This window comes from Somniosus microcephalus, unplaced genomic scaffold (assembly GCF_052327205.1).
Source record: "Somniosus microcephalus isolate GS21.2 unplaced genomic scaffold, FLI_Smic_1.0 unresolved_chr4, whole genome shotgun sequence".
Lineage (NCBI taxonomy): Eukaryota > Metazoa > Chordata > Chondrichthyes > Squaliformes > Somniosidae > Somniosus > Somniosus microcephalus.
Genome location: NW_028225182.1, coordinates 29,826,784 through 29,841,886, shown reverse-complemented (window position 1 = coordinate 29,841,886; position 15,103 = coordinate 29,826,784). Strand labels below are relative to the sequence as shown.

General features: G+C 53.7%; 1 pseudogene; it reads right to left on the bottom strand.

Moving 5' to 3' along the window:
• Positions 1 to 12,552: 12,552 nt before the first annotated feature.
• On the bottom strand, positions 12,553 to 13,434 carry LOC147090476 (uncharacterized; annotated as a pseudogene).
• Between the last annotated feature and the right edge of the window lie 1,669 nt (positions 13,435 to 15,103).

Sequence of the window (15,103 nt, the reverse complement as noted above, 5' to 3'; positions counted from 1 at the left end):
GAGTGAGAGATTAAACAGAGAGAGGCGGGAGGGGAGGAGACAGAGTGAGAGATTAAACAGAGAGAGGCGGGGAGGGGAGGAGACAGATTGAGAGATTAAACAGAGAGAGGCAGGAGGGGAGGAGACAGAGTGAGAGATTAAACAGAGAGAGGCGGGGAGGGGAGGACTCAGAGTGAGAGATTAAACAGAGAGAGGCGGGAGGGGAGGAGACAGGGTGAGAGATTAAACAGAGAGAGGCGGGGAGGGGAGGAGACAGAGTGAGAGATTAAACAGAGAGAGGCGGGAGGGGAGGAGACAGAGTGAGAGATTAAACAGAGAGAGTGGGAGGGTAGGAGACAGAGTGAGAGATTAAACAGAGAGAGGCGGGAGGGGAGGAGGCAGAGTGAGAGATTAAACAGAGAGAGTGGGAGGGGAGCAGACAGATTGAGAGATTAAACAGAGAGGGCGGGAGGGGAGGAGACAGAGTGAGAGATTAAACAGAGAGAGGCAGGAGGGGTGGAGACAGAGTGAGAGATTAAACAGAGAGAGTGGGAGGGGAGGAGACTGAGTGAGAGATTAAACAGAGAGAGCGGGAGGGGTGGAGACAGAGTGAGAGATTAAACAGAGAGAGGCGGGGAGGGAGCAGACAGAGTGAGAGATTAAGCAGAGAGTGCGGGAGGGGCGGAGACAGAGTGACAGATTAAACAGAGAGAGGCTGGGAGGGGAGAAGACAGAGTGAGAGATTAAACAGAGAGAGTGGGAGGGGAGGAGGCAGAGTGAGAGATTAAGCAGAGAGAGCGGGAGGGGCGGAGACAGAGTGACAGATTAAACAGAGTGAGGCGGGGAGGGCAGGAGACAAAGTGAGAGATTAAACAGAGAGAGGCAGGAGGGGAGGAGACAGAGTGAGAGATTAAACAGAGAGAGGTGGGGAGGGGAGGAGACAGAGTGAGAGATTAAACAGTGAGAGGCAGGAGGGGAGGAGACAGAGTGAGAGATTAAACAGAGAGAGTGGGAGGGCAGGAGACAGATTGAGAGATTAAACAGAGAGGGTGGGAGGGGAGGAGACAGAGTGAGAGATTAAACAGAGAGAGCGGGGAGGGGAGGAGACAGAGTGAGAGATTAAACAGAGAGGGCGGGAGGGGAGGAGACAGAGTGAGAGATTAAACAGAGAGAGCGGGAGGGGAGGAGACAGAGTGAGAGATTAAACAGAGAGAGGCGGGAGGGGAGGAGACAGAGTGAGAAGTTAAACAGAGAGAGGTGGGAGGGGAGGAGGCTGAGTGAGAGATTAAACAGAGAGAGGCGGGAGGGGAGGAGACAGAGTGAGAGATTAAACAGAGCGAGGCGGGGAGGGGAGGAGACAGAGTGAGAGATTAAACAGAGAGAGGCGGGAGGGAGGAGACAGAGTGAGAGATAAACAGAGAGAGCGGGAGGGGAGGAGAGAGAGTGAGAGATTAAAAAGAGAGAGCGGGAGGGGAGGAGACAGAGTGAGAGATTAAACAGAGAGGCGGGAGGGGAGGAGACAGAGTGAGAGATTAAACAGAGAGAGACGGGAGGGGAGGAGACAGAGTGAGATATTAAACAGAGAGAGCGGGAGGGGAGGAGACAGAGTGAGAGATTAAACAGAGAGAGCGGGAGGGGAGGAGACAGAGTGAGAGATTAAACAGAGAGAGGCGGGAGGGGAGGAGAAAGAGTGAGAGATTAAACAGAGAGAGGCGGGGAGGGGCGGAGATAGAGTGAGAGATTAAACAGAGAGAGCGGGAGAGGAGGAGACAGAGTGAGAGATTAAACAGAGGGGAGGGGAGGGGAGGTGAGAGAGTGAGAGATTAAACAGAGAGAGGCGGGGAGGGGAGGAGACAGAGTGAGAGATTAAACCGAGAGAGGCGGGAGGGGAGGAGACTGAGTGAGAGATTAAACAGAGAGGGGAGGGGAGGAGGCAGAGTGAGAGATTAAACAGAGAGAGTAGGAGGGGAGGAGACAGAGTGAGAGATTAAACAGAGAGGCGGAAGGGGAGGAGACAGAGTGAGAGATTAAACAGAGAGAGTGGGAGGGGAGGAGACAGAGTGAGAGATTAAACAGAGAGAGGCGGGGAGGGGAGGAGACAGAGTGAGAGATTAAACAGAGCGAGCGGGAGGGGAGGAGAGAGAGTGAGTGATTAAACAGAGAGAGCGGGAGGGGAGGAGACAGAGTGAGAGATTAAACAGAGAGAGCGGGGAGGGGAGGAGACAGAGTGAGAGATTAAACAGAGAGAGCGGGAGGGGAGGAGAAAGAGTGAGAGATTAAACAGAGAGAGGCGGGAGGGGAGGAGACAGAGTGAGAGATTAAACAGAGAGAGACGGGAGGGGAGGTGAGAGAGTGAGAGATTAAACAGAGAGAGGCGGGAGGGGAGGAGACAGAGTGAGAGATTAAACAGAGAGAGGCAGGAGGGGAGGAGACAGAGTGAGAGATTAAACAGAGAGAGGCGGGGAGGGGAGGAGTCAGAGTGAGAGATTAAACAGAGAGAGGCGGGAGGGGAGGAGACAGGGTGAGAGATTAAACAGAGAGAGGCGGGGAGGGGAGGAGACAGAGTGAGAGATTAAACAGAGAAAGTGGGAGGGGAGGAGACAGAGTGAGAGATTAAACAGAGAGAGGCGGGAGGGGAGGAGGCAGAGTGAGAGATTAAACAGAGAGAGTGGGAGGGGAGCAGACAGATTGAGCGATTAAACAGAGAGGGCGGGAGGGGAGGAGACAGAGTGAGAGATTAAACAGAGAGAGGCAGGAGGGGAGGAGACAGAGTGAGAGATTAAACAGAGAGAGTGGGAGGGGAGGAGACTGAGTGAGAGATTAAACAGAGAGAGCGGGAGGGGTGGAGACAGAGTGAGAGATTAAACAGAGAGAGGCGGGGAGGGAGGAGACAGAGTGAGAGATTAAGCAGAGAGAGCGGGAGGGGCGGAGACAGAGTGACAGATTAAACAGAGAGAGGCGGGGAGGGGAGGAGACAGAGTGAGAGATGAAACAGAGAGAGTGGGAGGGGAGGAGACAGAGTGAGAGATTAAGCAGAGAGAGCGGGAGGGGCGGAGACAGAGTGACAGATTAAACAGAGAGAGGCGGGGAGGGCAGGAGACAGAGTGAGAGATTAAACAGAGAGAGGCAGGAGGGGAGGAGACAGAGTGAGAGATTAAACAGAGAGAGGTGGGGAGGGGAGGAGACAGAGTGAGAGATTAAACAGTGAGAGGCAGGAGGGGAGGAGAGAGAGTGAGAGATTAAACAGAGAGAGTGGGAGGGGAGGAGACAGATTGAGAGATTTAACAGAGAGGGTGGGAGGGGAGGAGACAGAGTGAGAGATTAAACAGAGAGTGCGGGGAGGGGAGGAGACAGAGTGAGAGATTAAACAGAGAGGGCGGGAGGGGAGGAGACAGAGTGAGAGATTAAACAGAGAGAGCGGGAGGGGAGGAGACAGAGTGAGAGATTAAACAGAGAGAGGCGGGAGGGGAGGAGACAGAGTGAGAAGTTAAACAGAGAGAGGTGGGAGGGGAGGAGGCAGAGTGAGAGATTAAACAGAGAGAGGCGGGAGGGGAGGAGACAGAGTGTGAGATTAAACAGAGCGAGGTGGGGAGGGGAGGAGATAGAGGGAGAGATTAAACAGAGAGAGGCGGGAGGGGAGGAGACAGAGTGAGAGATAAACAGAGAGAGCGGGAGGGGAGGAGAGAGAGTGAGAGATTAAACAGAGAGAGCGGGAGGGGAGGAGACAGAGTGAGAGATTAAACAGAGAGAGCGGGAGGGGAGGAGACAGAGTGAGAGATTAAACAGAGAGGCAGAAGGGGAGGAGACAAATTGAGAGATTAAACAGAGAGAGGCGGGGAGGGGCGGAGACAGAGTGAGAGATTAAACAGAGAGAGGGGAGGGGAGGAGACAGAGTGAGAGATTAAACAGAGGGAGGCGGGGAGGGGAGGAGACAGAGTGAGAGTTTAAACAGAGAGAGGCGGGAGGGAAGGAGACAGAGTGAGAGATTAAACAGAGAGAGTGGGAGGGGAGGAGACAGAGTGAGAGATTAAACAGAGAGAGGCGGGAGGGGAGGAGGCAGAGTGAGAGATTAAACAGAGAGGGTGGGAGGGGAGCAGACAGATTGAGAGATTAAACAGAGAGGGCGGGAGGGGAGGAGACAGAGTGAGAGATTAAACAGAGAGAGGCAGGAGGGGAGGAGACAGAGTGAGAGATTAAACAGAGAGAGTGGGAGGGGAGGAGACTGAGTGAGAGATTAAACAGAGAGAGGCGGGGAGGGAGGAGACAGAGTGAGAGATTAAGCAGAGAGAGCGGGAGGGGCGGACACAGAGTGACAGATTAAAGAGAGAGAGGCGGGGAGGGGAGGAGACAGAGTGAGAGATTAAACAGAGAGAGTGGGAGGGGAGGAGACAGAGTCAGAGATTAAGCAGAGAGAGCGGGAGGGGCGGAGACAGAGTGACAGATTAAACAGAGTGAGGCGGGGAGGGCAGGAGACAGAGTGAGAGATTAAACAGAGAGAGGCAGGAGGGGAGGAGACAGAGTGAGAGATTAAACAGAGAGAGGTGGGGAGGGGAGGAGACAGAGTGAGAGATTAAACAGTGAGAGGCAGGAGGGGAGGAGACAGAGTGAGAGATTAAACAGAGAGAGTGGGAGGGGAGGAGACAGATTGAGAGATTAAACAGAGAGGGTGGGAGGGGAGGAGACAGAGTGAGAGATTAAACAGAGAGAGGCGGGAGGGAGGAGACAGAGTGAGAGATAAACAGAGAGAGCGGGAGGGGAGGAGAGAGAGTGAGAGATTAAACAGAGAGAGCGGGAGGGGAGGAGACAGAGTGAGAGATTAAACAGAGAGGCGGGAGGGGAGGAGACAGAGTGAGTGATTAAACAGAGAGAGGCGGGAGGGGAAGGGACAGAGTGTGATATTAAACAGAGAGAGCGGGAGGGGAGGAGACAGAGTGAGAGATTAAACAGAGAGAGCAGGAGGGGAGGAGACAGAGTGAGAGATTAAACAGAGAGACGCGGGAGAGGAGGAGAAAGAGTGAGAGATTAAACAGAGAGAGGCGGGGAGGGGCGGAGATAGAGTGAGAGATTAAACAGAGAGAGCGGGAGAGGAGGAGACAGAGTGAGAGATTAAACAGAGGGGAGGGGAGGGGAGGTGAGAGAGTGAGAGATTAAACAGAGAGAGCGGGAGGGGAGGAGACAGAGTGAGAGATTAAACAGAGAAAGTGGGAGGGGAGGAGACAGAGTGAGAGATTAAACAGAGAGAGGCGGGAGGGGAGGAGGCAGAGTGAGAGATTAAACAGAGAGAGTGGGAGGGGAGCAGACAGATTGAGCGATTAAACAGAGAGGGCGGGAGGGGAGGAGACAGAGTGAGAGATTAAACAGAGAGAGGCAGGAGGGGAGGAGACAGAGTGAGAGATTAAACAGAGAGAGTGGGAGGGGAGGAGACTGAGTGAGAGATTAAACAGAGAGAGCGGGAGGGGTGGAGACAGAGTGAGAGATTAAACAGAGAGAGGCGGGGAGGGAGGAGACAGAGTGAGAGATTAAGCAGAGAGAGCGGGAGGGGCGGAGACAGAGTGACAGATTAAACAGAGAGAGGCGGGGAGGGGAGGAGACAGAGTGAGAGATGAAACAGAGAGAGTGGGAGGGGAGGAGACAGAGTGAGAGATTAAGCAGAGAGAGCGGGAGGGGCGGAGACAGAGTGACAGATTAAACAGAGAGAGGCGGGGAGGGCAGGAGACAGAGTGAGAGATTAAACAGAGAGAGGCAGGAGGGGAGGAGACAGAGTGAGAGATTAAACAGAGAGAGGTGGGGAGGGGAGGAGACAGAGTGAGAGATTAAACAGTGAGAGGCAGGAGGGGAGGAGAGAGAGTGAGAGATTAAACAGAGAGAGTGGGAGGGGAGGAGACAGATTGAGAGATTTAACAGAGAGGGTGGGAGGGGAGGAGACAGAGTGAGAGATTAAACAGAGAGAGCGGGGAGGGGAGGAGACAGAGTGAGAGATTAAACAGAGAGGGCGGGAGGGGAGGAGACAGAGTGAGAGATTAAACAGAGAGAGCGGGAGGGGAGGAGACAGAGTGAGAGATTAAACAGAGAGAGGCGGGAGGGGAGGAGACAGAGTGAGAAGTTAAACAGAGAGAGGTGGGAGGGGAGGAGGCAGAGTGAGAGATTAAACAGAGAGAGGCGGGAGGGGAGGAGACAGAGTGTGAGATTAAACAGAGCGAGGTGGGGAGGGGAGGAGATAGAGGGAGAGATTAAACAGAGAGAGGCGGGAGGGGAGGAGACAGAGTGAGAGATAAACAGAGAGAGCGGGAGGGGAGGAGAGAGAGTGAGAGATTAAACAGAGAGAGCGGGAGGGGAGGAGACAGAGTGAGAGATTAAACAGAGAGAGCGGGAGGGGAGGAGACGGAGTGAGAGATTAAACAGAGAGGCAGAAGGGGAGGAGACAAATTGAGAGATTAAACAGAGAGAGGCGGGGAGGGGCGGAGACAGAGTGAGAGATTAAACAGAGAGAGGGGAGGGGAGGAGACAGAGTGAGAGATTAAACAGAGGGAGGCGGGGAGGGGAGGAGACAGAGTGAGAGTTTAAACAGAGAGAGGCGGGAGGGAAGGAGACAGAGTGAGAGATTAAACAGAGAGAGTGGGAGGGGAGGAGACAGAGTGAGAGATTAAACAGAGAGAGGCGGGAGGGGAGGAGGCAGAGTGAGAGATTAAACAGAGAGGGTGGGAGGGGAGCAGACAGATTGAGAGATTAAACAGAGAGGGCGGGAGGGGAGGAGACAGAGTGAGAGATTAAACAGAGAGAGGCAGGAGGGGAGGAGACAGAGTGAGAGATTAAACAGAGAGAGTGGGAGGGGAGGAGACTGAGTGAGAGATTAAACAGAGAGAGGCGGGGAGGGAGGAGACAGAGTGAGAGATTAAGCAGAGAGAGCGGGAGGGGCGGACACAGAGTGACAGATTAAACAGAGAGAGGCGGGGAGGGGAGGAGACAGAGTGAGAGATTAAACAGAGAGAGTGGGAGGGGAGGAGACAGAGTCAGAGATTAAGCAGAGAGAGCGGGAGGGGCGGAGACAGAGTGACAGATTAAACAGAGTGAGGCGGGGAGGGCAGGAGACAGAGTGAGAGATTAAACAGAGAGAGGCAGGAGGGGAGGAGACAGAGTGAGAGATTAAACAGAGAGAGGTGGGGAGGGGAGGAGACAGAGTGAGAGATTAAACAGTGAGAGGCAGGAGGGGAGGAGACAGAGTGAGAGATTAAACAGAGAGAGTGGGAGGGGAGGAGACAGATTGAGAGATTAAACAGAGAGGGTGGGAGGGGAGGAGACAGAGTGAGAGATTAAACAGAGAGAGGCGGGAGGGAGGAGACAGAGTGAGAGATAAACAGAGAGAGCGGGAGGGGAGGAGAGAGAGTGAGAGATTAAACAGAGAGAGCGGGAGGGGAGGAGACAGAGTGAGAGATTAAACAGAGAGGCGGGAGGGGAGGAGACAGAGTGAGAGATTAAACAGAGAGAGGCGGGAGGGGAAGGGACAGAGTGTGATATTAAACAGAGAGAGCGGGAGGGGAGGAGACAGAGTGAGAGATTAAACAGAGAGAGCAGGAGGGGAGGAGACAGAGTGAGAGATTAAACAGAGAGAGGCGGGAGAGGAGGAGAAAGAGTGAGAGATTAAACAGAGAGAGGCGGGGAGGGGCGGAGATAGAGTGAGAGATTAAACAGAGAGAGCGGGAGAGGAGGAGACAGAGTGAGAGATTAAACAGAGGGGAGGGGAGGGGAGGTGAGAGAGTGAGAGATTAAACAGAGAGAGCGGGAGGGGAGGAGACAGAGTGAGAGATTAAACAGAGAGGCGGGAGGGGAGGAGACAGAGTGAGAGATTAAACAGAGAGAGTGGGAGGGGAGGAGACAGAGTGAGAGATTAAGCAGAGAGAGGCGGGAGGGGAGGAGACAGAGTGAGAGATGAAACAGAGAGAGGCGGGAAGGGAGGAGACAGTGAGAGATTAAACAGAGAGCGGGAGGGGAGGAGACAGAGTGAGAGATTAAACAGAGAGAGGCGGGAGGGGACGAGACAGAGTGAGAGATTAAACAGAGAGAGATGGGAGGGGAGGAGACAGAGTGAGAGGTTAAACAGAGAGAGGCGGGGAGGGGAGGAGACAGAGTGAGAGATTAAACCGAGAGAGGCGGGAGGGGAGGAGACTGAGTGAGAGATTAAACAGAGAGGGGAGGGGAGGAGGCAGAGTGAGAGATTAAACAGAGAGAGCAGGAGGGGAGGAGACAGAGTGAGAGATTTAGCAGAGAGGCGGAAGGGGAGGAGACAGAGTGAGAGATTAAACAGAGAGAGTGGGAGGGGAGGAGACAGAGTGAGAGATTAAACAGAGAGAGGCGGGGAGGGGAGGAGACAGAGTGAGAGATTAAACAGAGCGAGCGGGAGGGGAGGAGACAGAGTGAGTGATTAAACAGAGAGAGCGGGAGGGGAGGAGACAGAGTGAGAGATTAAACAGAGAGAGCGGGGAGGGGAGGAGACAGAGTGAGAGATTAAACAGAGAGAGCGGGAGGGGAGGAGACAGAGTGAGAGATTAAACAGAGAGAGGCGGGAGGGGAGGAGACAGAGTGAGAGATTAAACAGAGAGAGGCGGGAGGGGAGGTGAGAGAGTGAGAGATTAAACAGAGAGAGGCGGGAGGGGAGGAGACAGAGTGAGAGATTAAACAGAGAGAGGCGGGAGGGGAGGAGACAGAGTGAGAGATTAAACAGAGAGAGGCGGGAGGGGAGGAGACAGAGTGTGAGATTAAACAGAGAGAGGCGGGGAGGGGAGGAGAAAGATTGAGAAATTAAACAGAGAGAGGCAGGAGGGGCGGAGACAGAGTGAGAGATTAAACAGAGAGAGGCGGGGAGGGGAGGAGTCAGAGTGAGAGATTAAACAGAGAGAGGCGGGAGGGGAGGAGACAGGGTGAGAGCTTAAACAGAGAGAGGCGGGGAGGGGAGGAGACAGAGTGAGAGATTAAACAGAGAGAGTGGGAGGGGAGGAGACAGAGTGAGAGATTAAACAGAGAGAGGCGGGAGGGGAGGAGGCAGAGTGAGAGATTAAACAGAGAGAGTGGGAGGGGAGCAGACAGATTGAGAGATTAAACAGAGAGGGCGGGAGGGGAGGAGACAGAGTGAGAGATTAAAAATAGAGAGGCAGGAGGGGAGGAGACAGAGTGAGAGATTAAACAGAGAGAGTGGGAGGGGAGGAGACTGAGTGAGAGATTAAACAGAGAGAGCGGGAGGGGTGGAGACAGAGTGGGAGATTAAACAGAGAGAGGCGGGGAGGGAGGAGACAGAGTGAGAGATTAAGCAGAGAGAGCGGGAGGGGCGGAGACAGAGTGACAGATTAAACAGAGAGAGGCGGGGAGGGGAGGAGACAGAGTGAGAGATTAAACAGAGAGAGTGGGAGGGGAGGAGACAGAGTGAGAGATTAAGCAGAGAGAGCGGGAGGGGCGGAGACAGAGTGACAGATTAAACAGAGAGAGGCGGGGAGGGCAGGAGACAGAGTGAGAGATTAAACAGAGAGAGGCAGGAGGGGAGGAGACAGAGTGAGAGATTAAACAGAGAGAGGTGGGGAGGGGAGAAGACAGAGTGAGAGATTAAACAGTGAGAGGCAGGAGGGGAGGAGACAGAGTGAGAGATTAAACAGAGAGAGTGGGAGGGGAGGAGACAGATTGAGTGATTAAACAGAGAGGGTGGGAGGGGAGGAGACAGAGTGAGAGATTAAACAGAGAGAGCGGGGAGGGGAGGAGACAGAGTGAGAGATTAAACAGAGAGGGCGGGAGGGGAGGAGACAGACTGAGAGATTAAACAGAGAGAGCGGGAGGGGAGGAGACAGAGTGAGAGATTAAACAGAGAGAGGCGGGTGGGGAGGAGACAGAGTGAGAAGTTAAACAGAGAGAGGTGGGAGGGGAGGAGGCAGAGTGAGAGATTAAACAGAGAGAGGCGGGAGGGGAGGAGACAGAGTGAGAGATTAAACAGAGCGAGGCGGGGAGGGGAGGAGACAGAGTGAGAGATTAAACAGAGAGAGGCGGGAGGGGAGGAGACAGAGTGAGAGATAAACAGAGAGAGCGGGAGGGGAGGAGAGAGAGTGAGAGATTAAACAGAGAGAGCGGGAGGGGAGGAGACAGCGTGAGAGATTAAACAGAGAGAGCGGGAGGGGAGGAGACAGAGTGAGAGATTAAACAGAGAGGCGGAAGGGGAGGAGACAAAGTGAGAGATTAAACAAAGAGAGGCGGGGAGGGGCGGAGACAGAGTGAGAGATTAAACAGAGAGAGGGGAGGGGAGGAGACAGAGTGAGAGATTAAACAGAGGGAGGCGGGGAGGGGAGGAGACAGAGTGAGAGATTAAACAGAGAGAGGCGGGAGGGGAGGAGACAGAGTGAGAGATTAAACAGAGAGAGTGGGAGGGGAGGAGACAGAGTGAGAGATTAAACAGAGAGAGGCGGGAGGGGAGGAGGCAGAGTGAGAGATTAAACAGAGAGGGTGGGAGGGGAGCAGACAGATTGAGAGATTAAACAGAGAGGGCGGGAGGGGAGGAGACAGAGTGAGAGATTAAACAGAGAGAGGGAGGAGGGGAGGAGACAGAGTGAGAGATTAAACAGAGAGAGTGGGAGGGGAGGAGACTGAGTGAGAGATTAAACAGAGAGAGCGGGAGGGGTGGAGACAGAGTGAGAGATTAAACAGAGAGAGGCGGGGAGGGAGGAGACAGAGTGAGAGATTAAGCAGAGAGAGCGGGAGGGGCGGACACAGAGTGACAGATTAAACAGAGAGAGGCGGGGAGGGGAGGAGACAGAGTGAGAGATTAAACAGAGAGAGTGGGAGGGGAGGAGACAGAGTGAGAGATTAAGCAGAGAGAGCGGGAGGGGCGGAGACAGAGTGACAGATTAAACAGAGAGAGGCGGGGAGGGCAGGAGACAGAGTGAGAGATTAAACAGAGAGAGGCAGGAGGGGAGGAGACAGAGTGAGAGATTAAACAGAGAGAGGTGGGGCGGGGAGGAGACAGAGTGAGAGATTAAACAGTGAGAGGCAGGAGGGGAGGAGACAGAGTGAGAGATTAAACAGAGAGAGTGGGAGGGGAGGAGACAGATTGAGAGATTAAACAGAGAGGGTGGGAGGGGAGGAGACAGAGTGAGAGATTAAACAGAGAGAGCGGGCAGGGGAGGAGACAGAGTGAGAGATTAAACAGAGAGGGCAGGAGGGGAGGAGACAGAGTGAGAGATTAAACAGAGAGAGCGGGAGGGGAGGAGACAGAGTGAGAGATTAAACAGAGAGAGGCGGGAGGGGAGGAGACAGAGTGAGAAGTTAAACAGAGAGAGGTGGGAGGGGAGCAGACAGAGTGAGAGATTAAACAGAGAGAGGCGGGAGGGGAGGAGACAGAGTGAGAGATTAAACAGAGCGAGGCGGGGAGGGGAGGAGACAGAGTGAGAGATTAAACAGAGAGAGGTGGGAGGGGAGGAGACAGAGTGAGAGATAAACAGAGAGAACGGGAGGGGAGGAGAGAGAGTGAGAGATTAAACAGAGAGAGCGGGAGGGGAGGAGACAGAGTGAGAGATTAAACAGAGAGAGTGGGAGGGGAGGAGACAGAGTGAGAAATTAAACAGAGAGGCGGAAGGGGAGGAGACAAAGTGAGAGATTAAACAGAGAGAGGTGGGGAGGGGCGGAGACAGAGTGAGAGATTAAACAGAGAGAGGGGAGGGGAGGAGACAGAGTGAGAGATTAAACAGAGGGAGGCGGGGAGGGGAGGAGACAGAGTGAGAGATTAAACAGAGAGAGGCGGGGAGTGGAGGAGACAGAGTGAGAGATTAAGCAGAGAGAGGCGGGAGGGGAGGCGACAGAGTGAGAGATTAAACAGAGAGAGGCAGGGAGGGAGGAGATTGTTTGAAGAGTGACAGACAGAGGAGAGAGCAGCTTCTGATCTTCCAGCTTTCTCCAACTGCCAATTTCAAACCGTTTATCGAAAGTAGAACCAAAACCCAGCGCTCCGCACAAACCCTTACAGACTGGGACTTCATTTTCAAGGGTTTCCTAAAACCAGAATCTTTTAAATAAGGTCCTGTTACAATTAACAATCAGTAATATTCCTGCCTATATACAGTCCCTTCAATCACGCCAACCCATTTCCTTCCATGTCAATCTCTCACCTCATTCCATCTTCCCACACTTCCGCTCACAGACGGGTTCAGCAGTTTACAAACACCTTATTGCAGCTGATTTGGAGAATCTCATGCCTTGGGGCTTGAGTTGTGATGCGGAGCATCTCCGCCAGTGTCACCGTCTCACCGAGACTCTCACCCTGAACCTGTGAACTGAAAATGACCCTGAACTGAGACTGGAGCCAAACACCCGCCCCCCCCAGTTAGAGTGAGGCCCGGCCCGGACATCCCATTATCTCTGTGTTTTATTGCGGACACTGGGGGAGGGGTGGGTGCAGCGAATGTCAGCGAGTCACCAGGGGGCCGGGGTTGATTTGAAATGATTTCAATCGGGAATCTCAGCCCGGCCCCGGGGACATGGATCATCTGATTCCGCGATCAGCTCTTTTTGGAAAGAAGTGGGTGGCTCTGCAAAGAGCCTTTGGGTTCAGATGTTTACAAGTTTATTTTCTTTTGGTCGCTGCTTTCTGAGACTTTGCTGATTTGGGCTTGGCCTTGGCCTTGGGTTTTTCCACCTCTTGACCGCCTTCACCATTCCGCCTGTGGCCTTCTTGGGGCTCTTGGGCTTCATCGCCGCCGCCTTCTTCTTCCCAGCTGCTGTCTTTTTTGACGTTGCTGCCTTCTTGGTGATCGTTTTCTTGTCTGCTGGTTTCTTGGCTGGAGATTTCTTGGCTGCTGGTTTCTTGGCTGGAGATTTCTTGGCTGCTGGTTTCTTGGCTGGAGATTTCTTGGCTGCTGGTTTCTTGGCTGGAGATTTCTTGGCTGCTGGCTTCTTGGCTGGAGATTTCTTGGCTGCTGGTTTCTTGGCTGGAGATTTCTTGGCTGCTGGTTTCTTGGCTGGAGAATTCTTGGCTGCTGGTTTCTTGGCTGGAGATTTCTTGGCTGCTGGTTTCTTGGCTGGAGATTTCTTGGCTGCTGGTTTCTTGCCTGCAGATTTCTTGACTGCTGGTTTCTTCACATTCTTTCCCTCTTTCCTCTGGGATTCCTTCTTAGCGAGCCTGAAGGAGCCCACGGCGCCCGAGCCCTTGGTCTACTCCAGGGAGCAGTTTCCCACTTTCCTCTTGATACTTAAATTGATCTGGGACTGGAGCTTCAGCACATCGACGCCGTTGGCAGACAGAGCCTTCTTTATCGCGGCCAGGGACATCCCCTTGCGATTGCTGCCATGCGCCACATCCTTAAGTATCTGTTCGCCCAACGTGGGACTGGCTGGCTTGGAGTGGGGAGCCGCCTTCTTCCTCTTGCTGGGAGACTTCGTTTGAGTGGCGGTGGCAGCAGGAGCCGTTTCAGTGGCTGCACTCTCAGACATGTCCGCAACTCTGTAGAAAATCTCTCTGACAGTCAGATCTGTTTCAGAAATGAAACTAGAGGCGGCGGCACAGAGCAACTTAAAGGCAGCGAGCCGACGGGGCGGGGACATCCTGCTGTCAGCTCCCGGCCCCTCCAGCCTCTCTGTGTTTCTCTCTCCTCATTAACTCTCTGATTCCAATTAAACTCGGGCACTCCAGATTCCCAGACTGGCCTCTTTCTGTCTCGAAGACCGGGATGTTTGCTGTCGAGAAAGCTTCATCAGAATTAAAGGCAGCAATTTAGATTTAAAGCCTTTTCATTGCTGCACTGATCACGCTCTCTCACTCGATTCCGGACATGTTCCCTGTTTTTTGACTGAATTTCGATATTAAATAAAACTTCACGTTTAATTCCCACTTCAGGGCTGAGCAGGGGCGGAGGGTGATCCTATGACATGGAAGTATTTGAATTTTACACAAGATATTAGGATGGGTGGGGAGGAGTTGTGGCTATTATGTGGGGCGGGAGGGGCTGAGGATATTAGGTGGCGTGGGGAGGAGCTGAGGATATTAGGTGGCGTGGGGAGGAGCTGAGGCTGTTATGTGGGGTGGGAGGAGCTGAGGATTTTACGTGGGGTGGGGAGGAGCTGAGAATATTAGGTGGAGTGGGGAGGAGCTGAGGATATTAGGTGGGGTGGGGAGGAGCTGAGGATATTAGGTGGGGTGGGGAGGAGCTGAGGATATTAGGTGGGATGGGGAGGAGCTGAGGATATTAGGTGGGGTTAGGAGGAGCTGAGGATTTTACGTGGGGTGGGGAGGAGCTGAGGATATTAGGTGGAGTGGGGAGGAGCTGAGGATATTAGGTGGGGTGGGGAGGAGCTGAGGATATTAGGTGGGGTGGGGAGGAGCTGAGGATATTAGGTGGGGTGGAGAGGAGCTGAGGATATTAGGTGGGGTGGGGAGGAGCTGAGGATATTAGGTGGGGTGGGGAGGAGCTGAGGATGTTAGGTGGGGTGGGGAGGAGCTGAGGATTTTACACGGGTTGGGGAGGAGCTGAGGATATTACTTGGGGTGGGGAGGTGCTGAGGATATTAGGTGGGGTGGGGAGGAGCTGAGGATATTAGTTGGGGTGGGGAGGAGTAGAGGATATTAGTTGGGATGGGGAGGAGTAGAGGATATTAGTTGGGGTGGGGAGGAGCTGAGGATATTAGTTGGGGTGGGGAGGAGCTGTGGATATTAGGTGGGGTGGGGAGGAGCAGAGGATATTAGGTGGGGTGGGGAGGAGCTGAGGATATTAGGTGTGGTGGGGAGGTGCTGAGGATATTACGTGGGGTGGGGAGGAGCTGAGGATATTAGGTGGAGTGGGGAGGAGCTGAGGATATTAGTTGGGGTGGGGAGGTGCTGAGGATATTAGGTGGGGTGGGGAGGAGCTGAGGATATTAGTTGGGGTGGGGAGGATCTGAGGATATTAGGTGGGGTGTGGAGGAGCTGAGGATATTAGGTGGGGTGGGGAGGAGCTGTGGATATTAGGTGGAGTGGGGAGGAGCTGAGGATATTAGTTGGGGTGGGGAGGTGCTGAGGATATTAGTTGGGGTGGGGAGGAGCTGAGGATATTAGGTGGAGTGGGGAGGAGCTGAGGATATTAGTTGGGGTGGGGAGGTGCTGAGGATATTAGTTGGGGTGGGGAGG